This window comes from Mus pahari, chromosome 6 (assembly GCF_900095145.1).
Source record: "Mus pahari chromosome 6, PAHARI_EIJ_v1.1, whole genome shotgun sequence".
NCBI lineage: Eukaryota > Metazoa > Chordata > Mammalia > Rodentia > Muridae > Mus > Mus pahari.
The window spans coordinates 87419171-87436278 of NC_034595.1; the positions used below are offsets into that span (position 1 = coordinate 87419171).

General features: G+C 41.3%; 1 protein-coding gene across 2 annotated transcripts in view; it reads left to right on the plus strand.

The window, feature by feature from the left end:
• Positions 1 to 318: 318 nt before the first annotated feature.
• The window catches only part of Luzp1 (leucine zipper protein 1), an 82905-nt gene continuing 66115 nt past the window's right edge, over positions 319 to 17108 (plus strand). The window contains exon 1 of one of the 2 annotated variants that reach the window (XM_021200472.2): positions 319 to 408. The gene's annotated coding sequence lies outside the window, so the exon portion shown is untranslated. The remainder of the gene's footprint in view (positions 409 to 17108) is intronic. The other variant, XM_029539605.1, reaches the window with a different exon arrangement.

Sequence of the window (17108 nt, forward strand, 5' to 3'; positions counted from 1 at the left end):
ACACTCACTGAGTAAGTGGTGTTTGGTTGAGCGATTTCTCCATCTCAGGCCCTAATCCCTTCGCATGGGCGATTTTACTGCACCCTCCCAACGTCTCTGAGAACGTTCCTTTTGAGCGTGGTCTTGCCTTCTAAGTCAGGTTTCCTCCCGAGCCTAGCCCAGGTCGGAGGCACCTAGCTAGAAAGGCAATGAAAACTTGGCTGGGTTCAAACCCTGGGCTTGCAAGTAGGAGGGCTTAAGAAAGGTCCAAAGGGGGCGTGGCCTGGGCATCCGCCCCGCCCCGCAGCGCTGACGCCACACAAGGCCCCGCCCCTCATTGTCAGTCTGGGGGAGCCTGAGCAGGCGCCGGCCGCTGGGAGCGGAGCGCCGGATCCTCCGGCGGCGGGAGCGCGGGCCGTAGCCGCTGAGGTGAGGCGGCGGCGGGAGTGTGGCGAGGCGGGCGGCCCGGGGGTCCGGCTTGTGTGCCGGGGGCGAGGGGGTCTCGACCGGGGTGTCCCGGGGGCGGCAGGGAGTGCGCGCGGGTTCTGGGAGCGGAGCCGGGAAGGGGAGGTCTCCGGTGGGCCAGCCGGAGAGAGTGTGGCCGGAGTTGGAGGGAGAGACTCAGAGAATTTTTTTCTTCCTGAGGAGGGGGAGGGAGGGACGTTTCTGAGGAGACTGGGGAGACGCCGAGGGAGGGCGAGCGCGGCTGTGGCGGCCAGGGAGGGAGGCGTCGGGGTCCTCGCCGGGCTCCGCGGGGCGGCGAGCCGGGAGGAAGGAAGTGAGCGGACAGGAAGGGCCGCGGCCGGTGTGCGGGACGCGACGCGCGGGGGGCCGGGGAGAGGCCCGCGGCGGCCCCGGGGCGTCCGCAGCTGTCGGCCCCGGGGCTGCGGCCCGCCCGCCCGCCCGCCCGCCCGCCCGCGCGGCTCCCGCCGGCGCGCTGCTCGGTCTCGCGGGCCAGACCGCCGCGGCCCGGGAAGGAATTCGAGGCATTCGCTTTGTTTAAGTTGCCAGTCGACAGTCCCGAGGACTAATTAATGGTGGAATCTGCGAGGGGCACTCGGCGAGCCGCCGGCCCCCCCTCCCGCCGCCGCGGTGAACTTTCCGCAGCGCGCACCCCGCCCCGCGGCCCGGCAGGGAAGGGAGCCATGGCTTCCCGAAGCGCAAGAAATGAAGTGCGGTTTCGGGAGCCGCTTTTTGGCCTTGCGGCTGGCCGGGGGACTAGCGAGGTGGAAGCCGGCGTCCCGGGCACGGGCGCGGCGGGGCTGGTGGGTTCCGCAGCCCGGTGGGGACCTCTCCGAGGTGCCTGCGGTTTCTGCTAATTACCTCGCGGGAGCCTCAGCCGGCCGAGAGAGACCCATCTTGCTCTGGAGCATCTGTTTCTTCATCGCGTCAGCCCCTTTCCTAACACTGCAGAGCTTGTTGTAGCTTGTTTCGGAAATGCCGAGGCGGGTGCTCACACTTCGGGGTGGGAAAGGGGAAGGGAGCAGGCAAACCCCCTCATCCCCCTTCACACACCTCAGGGGGGGAAAAAAATCTCCGCAGTGTTCTTTAATCGAGGAGCTTGCAGATTCTCTGTCGCACCTTCGATGACTTGAATGACCTTGGGGGAAAGGATTGTGCTTCTGAGCGCCTCGTGGTGGCTTTTCTGTCCATTGAGGAGAAAATAACTCTCTGGACCTCAGTGCCTTTTTGGAAGATATTTTTGAGAATTGGGGTTTGTTCAGGGTATTTCTTTCTTTCTTTCTTTTTTAAATACCAACTGCTGTCTGTGGTTCTGGCTTAAGGATCTGGACTAGTGACAGAGCCGGGAAGAATTCAGATCACCTAGGAAGATTTAGCAACCCCAGATGAGGGGAGGCTATTTCCTCTGGGAAAATCTGTACAGTATGTTCCAGATTGCCTTCTGTCACTTAGTGTGCAGCTTTGGTGGCATTTGTGTGGTTAAATTCTGTAACCCCCTTAGAAAATTCTTCTCTTGTTAGAAATAATTGTTTTGCACAGAATTTCCCCTTGGGGCAGATTAAGGTTTTGCTCAATTTACTCAGAAGAATTTTCCAGGTTTCTAAAATTAAATCACTTTTCTAAACATAGCAGCTAAAGTTTGAAAAACTAGAAATAGTGGGATGGGTAAGGGATGGATTGGACTATGAAGGCAGGAAGTATAGGTTCACAGCTGACCATCCACTAGTAACATGGAGTTTAAAAAAGATTTGTCTTCCTGGGTATGGGAATGCTCACATGAGTTCAGGTGCTTTCTGAGGCCAGATCCCCCTCGAGTTTTTGTTATAGGTAGCTATGGTTGGGAGCTGCCTGACATGCGTGCTGGAAACTGAACTTTGGTCTTCTGGAGAGCAAGAAGGGCTCTTAAACATTTTGCCCTCTCTCTAGTTCCCATAACATGGATTGTTTGTTAATTAGCCTTCCTTGATTTTTTTTTTTTTTTTTAAGCCTGAAGACCAAGAAAGGAAACTAATACTGTTGAGTTGTCATTCAATAATAATGCTGATTAGTGAGTATATTACATAGTCATCTCAAGTCTGTGAAGTTCTAGTTGAGCAAATTGAAGGTCAGAATGTAAAAGTGACTATCCCAAGCTCATGCATATAACCAGTAAGTAGTGGTACTGGCATTCAAAAGTCAAGTCAGCTTGGAAGGTCCACAGTTATATTCACCATGCATGCTGCCTTGGCAACTGAGGAACTTAGTTTCTGCATTTTTAAGTCAGCCCACTGGGTCACTGAGGACCTTAGAGTGAGTCACTCAAGTATTTTACAATAAATAGCCTTCTTCCAGAATGTTGTCAGTATGCTTTGGTGGCATGTTTTTTGGTACAAAGACTATATAAAAATATGTACTTTATATAATAGATGCTTAATGTTTTACTTATGTTGGATTATGTTGGATTAAAACAATGTATAAGTTGCTCATACATTTCATCTATATAATGGAACTTGGTAGAAAGTTGTAATAATCCTACAGTAGAGGTTAACATTAAGGTGACATTCAGGACCCAAAAATTAAAACATTTTCATGTAACAGTTTTGGGACAGTACTCAGTAAAGCACACTGCTTGTGTAACTCAGATAATCCAACCTGAAGGATTTGCTACAAATTTGGATGCACATAATAGACACTCATAAAATTTATTTGCTGAGTTAATGAATGTATATGTTATTGATACATAATTTATATAAGATATAATTAGCCAATGTTAGGTGTATAGTTTGAGCTTTGCTAAAGTTATAGAGTTGTACAGTTGTGAAGTCATTACTACTACCTTTAATCTTTTAAATTTTAAGGAGTTGGTAACAGATTGATCCCAAGGAAGGTTAGGTTTCTGTGCTTTAGATTTTATACTGTGAAATCAGAATAAATACTAGGGTGTTGTTTGTTTGTTAATGATTTACTTTTATGTGGACTGGTGTTTGGCTTGCATGTATGTCTGTGTGAGGGTTTGGTTCTTCTGGAACTGGAGTTACAGACAGTTGTGAGTCAGGGTCTTCTGGATGAGCAGCCAGTGCTCCTTTTTTTTTTTTTTTTTTCCGAGACAGAGTTTCTCTGTGTAGCCCTGGCTGTCCTGAAACTCACTGTGTAGACCAGGCTGGCCTCGAACTCAGAAATCCACCTGCCTCTGCCTCCCGAGTGCTGGGATCAAAGGCGTGTGCCACCACTGTTCGGTAGCAGCCACCAGCCTCTTGAAATGTTAACATGTTCACATAATAATGCTTAAGGGTAGAGATGCTGTGAGATGTTTGAGTGTCTTGCCTTCCCACGTGTAACAGATTGATCTCTGACTTATTTTAGCCAATAATTTTCAAAGGAGAGGCTATATTAGGCAGAACTTGTGGTTTGCTAGGAAGACTTTTCTTTCCTTATATTTTTCTTGAGTCACTAAACTTGACTCAAGTTGCTGTGTAGCTCAAGTTTGTCTTAGGAAATGCTGAAACCTTTCCTGCAGAGCTTTTAGATTCCAGAGTCTAGAAGTAGCCACAATTCTATTTATTATTTTTCTCCTTTTTCTCTTGTTTTTATTTATGTTGTTTAATCCTCCATTTCCATTTGTGAGTTTGTCTGAGAATGAAAACTCTTTGTTAGCATCAACTATTGTCCTTCCCTCCTTAGACTATTAGAAAATAATAATTAAATTAAAATACCCTCCAGACTACTTAACATTTTGGGTGACTGTAGGGAGAAAATTATAGTAGCTTACTTCATAGTTATGAAGTAGTTATTATCCTCATTTTATACATGAGGGAGCTGAGCTCAGATCAGTTACTTCCAGACCCTGTGAAGGGCAGACATCCTCCTCTAGTGTAGTGGTGGGGTAGCACAAAGAACACACTTTAAGATGTTAAAATTGGAGGTGCAGTATAGTAGGCCTGATGCTGCTATTTTCATCTCTCCTTAGTTTTCTAGAGATGCCTTATGGTGCTAACGAATTTGTAGCTCATCTTTTATTGCACAATTCCCTCTCATACTCAGCATTTATTATTTTTAAGTATAGTACTTTGTATTCATTTACTGTTTGAGCCACTCCTTCCCTTTACACATGATCCAAAGTTCTCATCTCTGTAGTCTGTTATCCAGGAACTTCATACTTGGCCTGTGCCCTTACTTTGTTTTATCTGGACAGTCTTATTTATTTAATTATTTAATTTGAGTTTTGAGACAGGGTCTCATATAGCCCAGGGTGATCTCAGACTCACTGTATAGCTAAGGACGTAATGGGGGTGGGGGAGAATGTGTGTTTATATGTGTGTTGTAGGGGGTTACATATTCTGAGTAAGTGTTCTGCCAAGTTTTTCTTCTCTCTCTCACATATGATGGGTAAGTGCGCTTCTACAGAACTGTATCCCCAGCCTGATCTTACCTTGTATTTTGAGATAGTTGTTAACTAAGTTGCCTGGGTTTAAACTTACTCTGTCAGCCAGGGTAAGCCTTGAACTTCTCTTTTGTAAAGATTTTGTGTTTGAGAAGGAAAATTGTGTATGTGGGCTACTTTGTGTAGGCAGGGTAGGAAGAAACAGGAAGAGACTTGGAAAAGGAGGGAGGAAAAGAAAGAGAGGAAGAGCTGAGCAGTACGTGGTTGTCTGCAGGATTGTGGCATTTGTGAAACCTCTGCTGGGATCTGAACTCTGGTACTCAGATTGTCTAGGAACAGTTCTTTTTAAAAATCCCCTTAAATTAATTAATTAATTATTTATTTTTTATTATATGTGTTTACACTGTAGCTGTCTTCAGACACTCCAGAAGAGGGCATCAGATTTTTCTTATGGATGGTGTGAGCCACCATGTGGTTGCTGGGATTTGAACTCAGGACCTTCGGAAGAGCAGTCGGTGCTCTTAACCACTGAGCCATCTCACCAGCCCCTAAATTATTATTTTTTAATAGTGGGCTTCATCCTGTCTCTGAGAGGTTTTTGTTTATTGTTGTTTTTGTTGTTGTTGTTGTTGTGTGTGTTTTATTTTTATTTTTTATTTTTCATTCCAGACAGGGTTTTAGACAGCTATCCTGGAACTAACTTTGCTGGCATTGAACTCAGAGATCCATCTGCCTTTGCCTACTGAGTGAGTGCTAAGTTTATGTTGCGTATCAGAGATACTTCTCACTACCCTGTCTTGTTAGTCCTTTTCTGTTATTCCCTATTACTGGCTTTTGTTGCTTTTCTTCGTAGGACCTATTGTGATTTATAATGATACACCTGCTTCCATGATTATTATCTGTCTTCCTACTACACTCCGTAGGAGCAAAGATGTCATTTGTTTTGTTCTTGAGTGTATGTATCCCGAATACCTACCACAGTATGGCATATTGTATTTAATAAATATATTCCAAAGTTAACACCTTTGTTTGTATAATCTTTTTTGGCTCTCTCCCCTACCTCCCCCCCCCCCCCCCCCCCACCTCTCACCCCCCACCTTTTTTAGTTTTTTGAGACAGGGTTCTCTGTGTAGCCCTGGCTGTTCTGGAACTCACTTTGTAAATTAGGCTGGCCTTGAACTTGCCTTGAACTTGTTCACTTGCCTCTGCCTCCCAAGTACTGGGCTTAAAGATGTGCACCACCGCTGCCACCACCACCTGGCGTTGCTTTACTCTTTAAGCGTTTCCATTCTTCAAGAATCAGCTGTTTTTCATTGCTCTCATCCTGACTTTGCCATAGTAAATTTATTGTCTCCTTGTGCTGTTGAGATGGTTCAGCATATAAAGTGTTTACCACCAAGTCTAAACAGCCTGAATCTGGTCTGAGACCCATAGAGTGGAAGGAGAGCAACAATTCTTATAAGTTGTCCTTTGACCTCTACATGTATGCCATGCCATGCAGAGATACACATGTATGCACATACATACATGCATACAAGTAAATAAATAGAAATGTAAAAAAAATAAAATACCTCTTCTATGTGGTAATTTTATTGATATTCCTTATGTTCTTGGCAAATAATATTGGCTTGTCTTAATCCTAATTTATCTTGTTGGATCAAAAGCTTTATCAAAAATATTAAGGGCTGGTGAGATGGCTCAGTGGGTAAGAGCTCCCGACTGCTCTTCCGAAGGCCCAGAGTTCAAATCCCAGCAACCACATGGTGGCTTATAACCATCTGTAACAAGATCTGACGCCCTCTTCTGGAGTGTCTGAAGACAACTACAGTGTACTTACATATAATAAATAAATAAATCTTTAAAAAAAAATATTAAAAAATTTTTTAGGTGGGTATAGTGGTGCATGTGTTTAATCCCAGTATTTGGGATGCAGAGGCAAGTGGATCTTTGTGAGTTTGAGGCTGGCTGGTCTACATAATGAGTTCTAGGATAACCAGAGTTACATAGTGAGACCCAGTCTCAAAAAACAAAACAAATTATATTTATTGTGTATGTGTTTGTACATACATGTTTGCATACCACAGTATATGTATGGAGGCCAGAGAACAACTTGGGTATATTTCTCCCTTTGAGTCCTGGGGATAAAACTCAGGTTGTCAGACTTAGTAGTAAGCGCCTGTATCCACTGAAACATTTTGTTCTCTCTCTCAAACAATAAACAAACAAACAAACAAGCAAAAAAAACCCCAACTATTTACTGTGTGTGTTCTGTATGCTTGTGTGATGAGGTCAGAGGACAATTTTATGTAGTCGTGGAGTTGGCTTTCTTTTCCAGCTTTATGTGGGTCTCTGAGACCTAATTCAGGCCACCAAGCTTGGCAGCAGGCACTTGCTGGCTCTCCCCCCAAAATCTTACAAGCTATAATACTTGCCATGGTTTTTTGTTTGTTTGTTTAATAGCTTATATCTTTAAGAAATTATTTTATTTTTTAATGTTTCTGTGTGTCAGTGTTGCAACATGTGTACAGGTGATCTTGGAGGCCAGAGGAGGGTATGGGAATCCCCTAGAGCTGGAGTTAGTCAGGTTTGTTTTCCATCATCAGAACTAGTAGCCGTACTCTGATCCTTTAGAAGAGCAGCTAAGATTCCTAACTGCTGAGCCATTGCTTCAACTCCCATACTAGCTTATGTCCTAATTGCATAATTTGATAAGGAATTTGATTTCAGAAGTTATTTTTATTATTTAGTAATTCTCTAATCATTTCACTGAACACTGCACATAGTAGGTCCTCAGTAGAGAGTATTTTGTGTATGTGCATTTAACGAGCACAGCATTGCGTGTCTTCCTCTATCCATCTCCCTCATATTTTGCGACAAGTTCTCTTAGTGAACTTGGTAATAGTGATCAGTGACTGACTAGACTGGCTGGTCAGCAGACTTTTGGGATCTGCTTGACTTTTTCTCCCACTTGTGCTGAGGTTACTTTCTCAACTTTATGTGGGTGATGGGGACCTGAACCCAAGCTCACATAGCAACAGTCCACTGAGACATTTCACTAGCGTTCTCTGCATCCCCCTTCTTTCTTTCTTTTTTATTTAGGCTGGCCTTTAGTGTACAGTTTTCCTGACCCTGCCTTTTAAATGCTGAGATGTCACAGGCATGCTTTACCGCATTTATCACCACATTTGTCTTCAGTAGATTGAGCATCATCAAAACTACTTATGTATAGATATCAATTTTAACTTCTTAGGCTTATCAATATGGATTCTTTTTTTTTTTTTTTAAGATTTATTTATTTATTATAAGTATACTGTAGCTGTCTACAGACACACCAGAAGAGGGCGTCAGATCTCATTACAGATGGTTGTGAGCCACCATGTGGTTACTGGGATTTGATCTCAGGACCTCTGGAAGAGCAGTCAGTGTTCTTAACCACTGAGCCATCTCTCCAGCCCCAGATTCTATTTTTTTAGAGACTGGAATTCTATATAATATTTTCTTAATCTAGAAAGTAGGAATGCACTAAGTGCTTCAGGTAGTAGACTGATATGGTATGAGAGTTTAGAAGTTCAGTCCTGGTGCCACAAAGCACTTGTTCCTTTGAAACCTATTGCTAGTGAAGAACTAAGCAGCGTTTCCACTGGGAAAGGTACTTGATCTGTTCAAGTCTGTAAGACTCTATGATTGGAGTCTTTACCTGAAGTGAGATATCGGGTAGTAGTATCTCATTTGAATTATTTTTGATTAATATTTTATTGGTTCTGTTGATAATGAAAATTCTGAGCTGCTGGATTTTGTGTCACATGCCTGTAATCTCAAAACTGGGATTGGTGTGAAGGCTAAAATGGGATCATGATTTAAAGGCTAGCTTAGGCTGTATGGCGAGGCTGTGTCTTAAAATCAGAAACAAAGTAGTGATATCTCAGTGGGTAAAGCACTTGTCACAAAAGCATGAAGACCTAAGTTCAGATCCCCAGAACCTGTATAAAGCGTAGTAGGATAACATATATGTGTGATTCCAGTGTTTCTTCTATAAGACAGAAGACAGAGATAGGAAAGTCCCTGAATGTTCTCAGGCCAGCCAGCATGGAGTCTATAGGAGCAAATGATACCATGTCTTGAACAAAGTAGAAGGTGATGTCTTAAACCTGAGGTTGCCCTCTGACCTCCATACACATGTGGTAGAATGTGTATACCCACAAGAATACACATACACAGATAAAACAAGAAACAAAATATGGGCTGAAGAGATGACTTGGTTGGTAAAGTGCCTGTCATGCGAACATTTGAGGTTGGATCCCTAACACCCATGTAAAAGTGCAGCATGTGCAGTGGCTAACCCCAGCACAGGGGTGATAAAGATAAGATGGATCTCTGAAGCTCATTGGCCAGCTGAATCGATGAGTTCCAGATTCAGTAAGAGATACTGTCTCTTACTGAAGTGAGTTGGACATGTGATACTCACCATCAATCCTGGTACCTGGGAGGCAGAGGCAGGTCTGTCTCTGTGAGATGGAGGTCAGCTTGGTCTGTGTACTGGATTCCAGACTAGCTAAGAGCTATATAGTCATAGTGAGAGACTGTCTCTAAAATGAGAGAAAGGTGAGCAATTGAGGAAAGACAGTGCTGGCCTCTGGCCTTTACTTGCACAAACATTGTATACACACCTGCATGCACATTTGCACATACATGAACAGATACCCACTCCCTATCTACCCCCTAAAAAGAAAGAAAAGAAAAAGGAAAACTTCAGCCAGTCAGATCTATTTAAAGCAAGAGGACTGGAGAGATGGCTCAACTCTTGAGAACACAGGTTGCTCTTCCAGAGGGCCTGGTTTCAATCCCCAGCACCTACATCGCAGCTTAGAACTGTCTGTAACTGCAGTTATACGGGACTGGCACCCTCACACCGACAAATGCAGGCAAAACACAAATGCCCATGTGTAGATAAATCTCAAACCTGTACACTGCTGGTAACTTGCTTGGCAGTTATTCTTCCTTTCTGTATTAAGGGCATAATGATGTGTACTTTGAGTCAGTGAGTGCAGGCTAATTTAGTAGACATCTTATAATGAGTGATAAATAGAAACCCATTTTAGGAGAGTCCTAGCTGGGCAGTGGTGGCGCATTTCTTTAATTCCAGCACTTGGGAGGCAGAGGCAGGTGGATTTCTGAGTTTGAGGTCAGCCTGGACTAGAGTAAGTTCCAGGATAGCCAGGGCTACTCAGAGAAACCCTGTCTCGAAAAAAACCCAACCCCCCCACCAAAAAACCCCCCAAACCCCCCAAAATAACAAAAACAAAACAAAACAAAAAACGAACAAAAAAAAGGCCTATTATATATTTTAAATCAGTGATTATTTTTACTTTCCTGATGGAATTATACCATAAGATTCCAGAGTGATCTAGCAATTGTTTTATTAAGCAAATTGTGAAATTTCTGAGAGAGTAATTTTGTTAATTTTTGTAATATCGCTATTGTCTTTTTCTTTATACATTCTGAATTTTTTTTTTTTTTTTGGTTTTTCGAGACAGGGTTTCTCTGTGTAGCCCTGGCTATCCTGGAACTCACTTTGTAGACCAGGCTGGCCTCAAACTCAGAAATCCGCCTGCCTCTGCCTCCCAAGTGCTGGGATTAAAGGCATGCGCCACCACGCCCGGCTTCATTCTGAAATATTTTATGAAATAAGATTATTTGCTTTTGGGCTGGTGAGATGGCTCAGCGGGTAAGAGCACTGACTGCTCTTCTGAAGGTTCTAGGTTCAAATCCCAGCAACCACATGATGGCTCACAACCATCCGTAATGAGATCTGACGCCCTCTTCTGGTGTGTCTGAAGTCAGCCACAGTGTACTTATGTATAATAATAAATAAATCAATTGTTGGGCCAGAGCAAGCAGGGACTGAGTGAGCGTAGTTGACAGTGGGACCGACCGGAGCGAGGTCAACCAGAGCGAGCAGAGGTCCTAAAAATTTAATTCTCAACATGAAGGCTCACATGAAGGCTTACATCCATCAGTGTACTCATATACATAAAGTAAATAAATCTTTAAAAACAAAGATTATTTGGTTTTTTATTACAACTAATAGATCAGTTAAAAATAATTCACATGTATAGGTATGTCAAGCCAGTAGAAAACTTCAGTAAATTGACTTTTAATTTTAATGTAAGGAGACAAATGATAAACTTTGGGCCATCCATTACAAAAAATCTTTAGAGTTTATAGCCCTGCTTCATTACAACTAGAAATGGAAATTCCTGGTAAGAGAATATAAATACTTCAAACTATTGAACTGCTTAAAATTATTTTAAGGTAAATATTTAATCATTTTGGGATAGTGATTATATTGTTGGCCATTGTTTTTTTCTTATTCCAGGTATAGATCTAAAGTAATTTTTACATCAGTTATAAGAATTATATCCCAAGCACTGTTCTGAAGAAAACACACACACACACACACACACACACATACACACTCACACACATTCTCCTGACACAAGGAGTGGATATACTGTGTCTTCAGAAGCCCTTTTGTAGGCAAATATTTAGGAAAGTATGGTAGTTGAAATTAGAGAATTTCACTTTTTTTTTTTGACTTTTTAGTATAATTTCCCTTGTTTTTACATAGATCATTTGTGGTATTTTGGGGTTCTAGATTTGTTGCTGTGTAATTTTATGTTCAGATACTCCTCTTTGAGCTATCTGGAAGGTACTAGAATAGCTTTTCAAATACTAATGTCAGAGCTTCCTAAAATGGGAAGTTTTATATTTATTTGATGGAATCCTAAACTTAACTTGCTATATAGTGGCCCCTTCCTTATCTGGCTTACCTATAAGTCAATCATCTTTGGTCTAAAGATAATTCTTGACTTGGGGATATGAAAGTAGCTAAGTGGTAGAACTTGCTTAGTGTGTGCAAGGGCTTAGGTTTCATTTCTAGCAAGAACCTCCCCCACCCCCACCCCGCCCCCCATTTTAGTTTTTTTTTTTTTTTTTTTTTTTAAGATAGGGTGTCTCTGTGTAGCCCTGGCTGTCCTGGAACTCGCTCTGTAGACTAGGCTGGCCTCAAACTCAGAAATCCACCTGCCTTTGCTTCCCAAGTGCTATGATTAAAGGTGTGCACCACCACTGCCTGGCCTCATTTAAGCTTTTTTTGAGAGAGGATTTTTGTCCTAGAACTCCTTCTGTAGACCAGGCTAGCCTCAAACTCAGAGAACCACTTTTCTTTGCCTTCTGAGTGCTGAGATTAAAGCTATATACTTTGCCTGGGTATATGTAAAGCCATACACAAAGCTCCCACTCCCAATTTAAAATATAATTCAGCTTAATTTTTGTTTTTAGACAAGGTCTCATGTATCTGAAGCTGCCCTTGAACTCAAGATCTTCCTGCCTTAGCCTTCTAAGTTCTGAGATTACAGATGTATATCATTATGCCTGACATTTTAAAATTTTATTTCCCTCCCACTTTTTGCCTTCAAAAGTTTTATTACAATATTTTAATTATCCTATTTTCTATTAATTTCCTTATGAGCCTAATTAATAAGTTAAGCTATATCATATGTTTGTACAACACATAATATATTCAAGTTTCTTTTTTTTTTTTTTTTTTTTAAGATTTATTTATTATATGTAAGTACACTGTAGCTGTCTTCAGATACCCCACAGGAGGGCATGAGATCTCATTATGGATGGTTGTGAGCCATCATGTGGTTGCTGGGATTTGAAGTCACAACCTTCAGAAGAGCGGTCGGCGCTCTTAACCACTGAGCCATCTCTCCAGCACTATATTCAAGTTTCTTACCTCAGCTTTCAGGTATCCCCTAGGGTCTTGGGATGAATAACCTGTATGTAAGGAAGGGCTGTTGTACTTTCTTTGAATTTGTTTTCAGAGCGTGTTGTACATTTCCTAAACCTTAAAAATTTTCATTTTTAAGAGGTTTATGTTTAACCTTTGGCAGTTAGGCAAGTCTGTCAGTGAAGTAAGTGAGTAATTGTTTTTGGTCTCAAATGAGAGGCCATGTAATTCTAAAAGGTGAAGAAGAATGGGGTTTCTTTATGTGTGAAGCTTGCCTTTGAGAATCCTACACGTGGTGTTTCAAAGGTTTTGAGTCTTGATTGTATGAAAAGAAGAAGAAAGTTTTGTTTCTTAAAATGATTCCTTTGAAAAACATCCTTGTTTTGGATTTCTGTTAAAATTATTGCTTAAATATAACTTGTTAGATTTGTATTATGATTGAATCTGGAATTCTCTTGATGAACTATTAGCTTGTTTTAATATTGTGTGATTTTTTTTTCTCTCGAGACAAGGTTTCTCTGTATAGCTCTGACTGTCCTGGAACTCAGGACCAGGCTGGCCTCGAACTCAATTTGTCTGCCTCTGCCTCCCAAGTGCTGGGATTCAAGGCGTGCGCCACCACTGCCCGGCATATTGTGTGATTTTTATTTGTAACCTTAAAAAAATGATAATGTGTTAGGCTGTACTAGTTACGGTAGCACAGGACTGTAATCCCAACAGGAGACTGAGGCAGGAGGATTGTAAGTTGGAGACCAGACGGGGCTATATAGGGAGACCCTTTCTCAAATAAAAATGAAAAGGAAATATTTTATGGTCTGTTGATGTCCAAATCTGTAGAGTAACAGATTAAACTTTATAGTTTTTTTTTTAAAGATTTATTTATTTTATGTATATAAGTACACTGTCACTGTCTTCAGACACACCAAAAGAGAGCGTCAGATCCCATTACAGATGGTTGTAGCCATCATGTGGTTGCTGGGAATTGACCTCAGGACCTCTGGAGGGAGAGCGAACAGTCAGTGCTTTTAACCACTGAGCCACCTCTCCAGCCCTGCTGTCCAGGTGAGGGAAGTGAAGCTAATAGAAGCTTAGGAAATGTCCCTGGAGGAACCCATAGAGTTAGGCTTTTTTTGGATTGCTCTGTTTGAAAGCCCCTATTCTTTTTACCAACTTTGGATTAGACATATGCAAATAGGAATAAAGAGTGAATTGGTTGAGATAACAGGTTAGACAGTATTTCAAGTTGGTGATATGCTATACTAACTCGTATTATCTGTGCTTTTTCATCCTGTATGTCAGTGGGATCTCAACCTGTGATTCATGACCCTTTTAAGGTCATCTAAGACTATCTCCATATCAGATATTTATATTACAATTTTTAACAGTAGCAAAATTATAGTTATGAAGTAGCAATGAAATAATTTTATGTTTGGGGGTCACCACAAATGAGAAAATGTATTCAGGGGTCTCAGCATTAGGAAGGTTGAGGACCACTGCTATATTTTTATAAATGGGGGACTTACAAAATTAAGTCTGATCTGTAAGTCTAATTCTAGTCATATTATCTTTTGGGTAGTATCCCTTCTGTCTTTTTGTAGGACTTTGAACAAATCTTGATTAAAAACAAATGTCTAGCCAGGCAGTGGTGGCGTACGCTTTTAATCCCAGCTCTTGGGAGGCAGAGGCAGGCAGATTTCTGAGTTCGAGGCCTGCCTGGTCTAGAGAGTGAGTTCCAGGACAGCCAGGGCTACACAGAGAAACCCTGTCTCGAACCCTCCCCCAGAACAAACAAACAAACAACCCCCCCAACAACAACAAAACCCTCCAAAACAAAAACAAAAAAAACCTCCCCAAAAGAAACAAACAACAAAAAAACCCCCAAATGTCTAGTTCAACAAACAAATGGACACAAACTGTTGATAGTCAGCAAATTCTGTTTTTGGTAAATGAAATTAAGGATGTTTTAGGGTCCCGTTTCTGGGAAACTGGTTTTTGAATATCCTCTTGGAGACATTGCACTGTGTATTGCTGAAGATGTAATGTTTGTGGTACCCAGAACCTTTCTCTACTTAAGCTGTACTCAGTAATCACACAGTTCTTTAACTTAACTGCCTTCATTTTTATCATCTAAAATTACAAATTCTGTTTATCAAAATTGCCTTAGCATGAGAAAGCTAACCTCCATTTCTTTACACTTCATTCATTATTACTATATATATTTTGTGTGTATGTGTGTGTGTGTGTGTGTGTGTATGTGTGTGTATGTGTGTGAGATGTGTAGGTATGTGTGTGAGTACAGGTGTGCAGAGGAGGCAGAAGAGTAAGAATCCACTGGAGCAGGAGTTACAGGTGGCTGTGAACCACCTGGTGAGTGTTGGGAATTGAACTCAGGTCTTTTGGAAGAGCAGTTGGTGCTTTTAACTATGGAGCCATTTCTCCAGTCTCAGTTCCTAGAATCTTAATCTTTCCTTCAACACTCTCCATCTTTTCATTCATAATGCATACCGAGCCCTTTTCTGGATGATTACCCTGCTTTTGCTAGTTGAATACTCTGAAACTTCTGGCATGGGAAGGGTTGTTCTGTTTTTCTAGTCCTTTGCTGACCCTAGAACTGTTTAAAAAACCCCAAATATTCATTCTATGTAGTTTAATGATTGTATCATTCCATTTGATATGTGTTGCACCCACAAACTAAATAAGTCTGGTCTATGGTTTTTATTTTTTTATATAACTTTTGTTTCTGATATCATAAAATTAAGTACATGTTCTAAGAGAAGGTGTAAATAGGCTCTTAAAAAGATGCTTTTCTTTTCTTTCCTTTTTTTTTTTTTTTTTTCCCCCTTTTTCTTTTTTGGTGTTGTTTTTGAGATGGGAGTCTCACTGTGTAGCCCTGACTGGCTTGGAACTTGCCTTGTAGGTCACGCTGGGCTAGAACTTACAGAGGTCCACCTGCCTCTGCTTTCTTGGTGCTAGGATCAAAGACATACCCACCATGCCTGGTGAGTAAATGGTTTCTAAGAAGATAATTATCACTTCACTTGAGTTTGTTTTGTTGAGCTGAATACAGTGACTTGCAATGTTACTTTACCAACCAAATCAGAAGCATGTGGCTGGGGCTATGAAGTCTGGTCAAAATCTTCCCTAGCATATATAAGGCTCTCAATTGGGTCCCTAGCCACTCTCTCAAAATACATAATGAAAAATTAAAAACTGACAGTTTGTTCTAAGACAGTTCTCAACATTCCTAAAGCTTCAACCTAAAGCTACACAGTTCATGTTGTGGTGATCCCAGCCATAAAATTATTTTGTTGCTATTTCATAACTGTAATTTTGATAGTGTTATAAATAATAATGTAAATATCTAATATTCAGGATACCTGATATATGACCCCCAAAGGGGTTGATATCCATAGAGTGAGAACAACTCTTCTAGATCTATCTATCTATCTATCTATCTATCTATCTATCTATCTAATTTTATTTGTATGAATGTTTTGGCTGCATATATATCTGTGTATCTGATGTGTATCTGGTGCCAGTTGAAGCCAGAAGAGTGCATTAGATTCATTAGAACTGCAGTTATTGGCAGTTGTGAGTCCTGAAAACCACTGATCTAAGAGATGAGTTTGCAGTAGTATTGTTACATGTAAGAAATATAAGAACGGGGTTGGACAGATGGCTTAGTGGTTAAAAGCACTTATTGCTCTTGCAGAAGATCCAGGTTCAGTTCCCAGCATCCATATGACAGCTTGTAACTGTTTATAAATCCAGTTGCTAGGGATCTGACACCCTCTTCTGGCCTCTTTGAGCACTAGGCATATTCATGAAATACAGATATTCATGTAAACACTTATATGTAAGTAAATCTAAGAGAAGTAAAAAAGATACTAAAAGCTGTGAGTAGAAGACACACATATCAGTAGCAGTATGCTATGTATGTATTGTAATATCATGAGGGAAACTGTATAACTAGAGTCCTTAGCATATAGACAGGCAATCAATTTATAAGGAGATGATGTGAAGCTCAGTGATATTTGTTTAACCTATATGAAGCTCTGGGTTCCATCTTCATCACTGATCAAAAGAAACAAAGCTGAAAATAGTACCATGGAATGAGATTCTAGTATTTGAAACCCAGTATATATATATGCTATTTAGGATGGACTAGATTGCTTTGGAGCAAAAGTTTTTAGAGACTTGTTAACTTGGCAAATGGGTAAGATGGCCAAGAGTAAAACAATTACTGGAGGGTTTTGCTTATTACTTACCATGTGTTGGCCACTGTGCTAATGAGTTTGTAATGAGCTTAGTTCTTTTTTTTTAATTATTATATGTATTTATTATTTATTTATTATATGTAAGCACACTGTAGCTGTCTTCAGACACACCAGAAGAGGATATTCGATCTTATTATAGATGGTTGTGAACCACCATGTGGTTGCTGGGATTTGAACTCAGGACCTCTGGAAGAGCTGTCAGTGCTCTTAACCACTGAGCCATCTTTCCAGCCCC